We start from the raw sequence: 2,987 nt of genomic DNA on the forward strand, positions 1-2,987 counted from the left end.
AACTGCATCCACAATCGATGTCCAGTGATAGTTTGTATTACTGTGATTTTAAGCGCTCTCGCTCGTCCCAAATCGGAACAGTAGCCAATACACTTGCGAGTCAACAATGTTTCCATTGCACTGCACACCACTTGTACAAATCCCATGCCGCAGCTGTCCTGGACGGTAAACGTGTCAGTGGTCTGAACGCCTCCCAAAATCTGTCGCAGAGTCCCCGGACCGGAACATCAGCCACCGCAGGCCGCCGGCACGGCACGGGGAACGGGGCGCTCCCACGCGCCGGCGTCAGGGCCGGCCACAGTCGCCCGTCCGGGACGCTGATCCAGGTCAGCGCGCCGCAGCATCAGCACAGGTCGGCCGACCAAGGCTGCGGTCCGCTGACGACCGGGGGGGAGGGGAGGACGTCCGCCCCCTGCCGCGTCACCGACGCCACGTCCAGTGTCGCCCACGTCCGCTCACGGCCTGGGAACTCTGCATCCACTGCCTGCTCTGAGCCCCTTGAAGCTTAGACCTAGTTTCATACAGCAAAACTACCAATGTGCTCGTTTTAAAATCACGTTGCGCGGGAGTTATGGCCAGGAATAGGTTATTTTTACTACAGTTTTGCATTTGCAGTCCACTTTTGGGTAAAACATGTTGATGAAACCTTGTAATTTAGATTTGTTTACCAGTGTCCATGTACGTTAATGTGGCGTTATTTCAAAGAGCATGGGTCAGGGATTAAATTTTCTGTTCAGTTGTGGCAGGGAGGCTACAAGGCCCCTAACGATGAGAAAAAGTCAGCCCATTCGCGAGAAGCACGTTGGTTGCCTTTTTGCATGCGAAACTATTATGAGGGACCATCTTATCAAGATGATCAGCCAAGATTGACATGCGTCGGCACCGGTCATGGCCTTCCGAGAAAAACGCTTCCGGGCATTGGCGTGACTTGGGCCATGTTTTGTTCTATCGAAGAAACGAATGTACGAACTATGTACTAATGTCTATGTACGAGCTCTGTATCACCAAGATGCGTGGAATATCCTGAAAATCACGTTCACAAGGGATAGGATTTCAGCAAATTGTGCGAAGTGCATCACCCGAAGTGAGTTGTAGCTTGAGCCATTTTCCGTTCTCTCGCACTAGCGCATCAGCACTACGGGCCGTAATTTCGGCGCCGTAGCAAAACAGTGGGGCCATTTGCCTCTCGGCCGGGTCAGCCGGTGCAGCCAGGGTCACAGCGATGGCCCCCTGACCCCGACCTCATGGGAGCCGGCAGTGGCGACGCTCCCACCGAGGGCCGACATAACAGGAACAGCCACTGGGGATCGTGCGCCGACACAGGCCACCTGACGGCGGAGCCAGGCAGCCGCGCGAGGACAAGGCGCCCCACACACTCCTTTTTCCCCTGTCACAGATCCCGTTTTTAGCCTCACCGCGCCTTGGTGAGGCTCAAAGACAGGATTTGCGACAATGGAGAGCCAGCTGTAAACCGAGCTCGTCGCTGGCCGGGACGGTAGATGCGGAAAAGCGAGGACGTCGGCCGACTGATGGCACGTTTGTCAGCGGCCTGGGCTGCGCATGCCGTAAGGCAGCCATCGGAAGATTTTCCTTTTCTTTTCTCCGGCTCCGGCGTCACGATGCGACGAAAGGAGCGATCATTAGGCAGGAAGAGCGCGCCGTCACACGCCGCATCATCAGAGCGAGTCGTTTGCCGCCAAATTCGTGAGAACGGCGCGTAGATAATAAGGCGGTGTGTGTTTCTGCAGTCCCACGAAGAATTGAAATTCAGGCGGGATGGGTTTGCTTTGGATGTTGCAGTAACGATTTCCGTGCATTGATGGTGCCGTCAGAGCTACCTCGACACTATCCCACTTTGTAAACATGATAGGGTGATGTCATGATCATCACTGATGCTGTCAAACATCGCCACTTTTAACGCTATCACAATCACAATTTGTGGATGCTTAGCTATTCTGTAAGGATATTTACTGCCTCTTCAGTGACAACCAGCGGAAGGAAGACATAAGAGTGGCTGAAGAGTTTTATGAAGGGGGACGGAATGGCTTTGGGTTTGGAAAAGCCAATTGCGAGTGTTTGCGTATCTGACTTGGAGAGAGCACCATCCTGCAACAGTTAAATTCGACTGAAATGCATGTTTACAGGTATCTACATCAAGTGGGCATACCAGCAGTTTGTATCACATCCCTGAACAGTTGTATATAGCAATACTCCACACAAGCAGTTCAGAACACACTAACAGTTTTAAAACACTGGATGTGTCCGCTTCCTAGCCAGAAGCATGAGCAGAATCGATACAAATAATAAACTTGTCCTTTTCAAAAGACCGTCCTGTTCTAAGAGACGCACAGCCGACTCAAATGACGTTTGCGTTACTGAGGCGTCGTAATGCCACAGGATTACATCACGGTCAGATATAAGTAAAACAAGAGAATGGGACGAACACAGCATTGTGTCTGAAAATTGGAAACGATGGTCATTATTTTGCAAGACTGCGCGAGCCAGTTTAGCAACAGGTGGCTAATTTGCATCATTTGCCATCATTTGTCAAGCAATCGCCGAAAACCACCAGTCGCGACATTGGGGTCATTGCGAGCTCATAAATAATCGCTGGATCATGCCTGCCCAACCGAAAACAAGCGGCGCAAGGTAACATGAAGGCAGTCTAGTCGCGTGCCAGCGAACCCTCGTTTGCAGCTCTACCCGCGGCCTCCCGAGTTAATGGGAACGGTAAAAACCAGTTAACCACCCGGCCGGCACGGCATTCCGGCGCGGTGCTACCCTCTTGTGCGGGATTCCGTGCGGTGCAGTCTCCGTCGGCGCGCGCGCCTGTGCTCTGGCTCCGGCGAGCCGCGCTGGCCGGCGGTGTCGGACGAATCGTGTCGTCCGCCGTCCGGGAATGCGGCGCCGCCGGCCGCCGGCACCGTCTGGCCACTGTCCTCATTCTCCGAACGCCGCCGCGGGCGCCACGCGAGATTCCGAACGCC

Source organism: Pollicipes pollicipes, unplaced genomic scaffold, assembly GCF_011947565.3.
Source record: "Pollicipes pollicipes isolate AB1234 unplaced genomic scaffold, Ppol_2.1 Scaffold_7231;HRSCAF=8579_pilon_pilon_pilon, whole genome shotgun sequence".
NCBI lineage: Eukaryota > Metazoa > Arthropoda > Thecostraca > Pollicipedomorpha > Pollicipedidae > Pollicipes > Pollicipes pollicipes.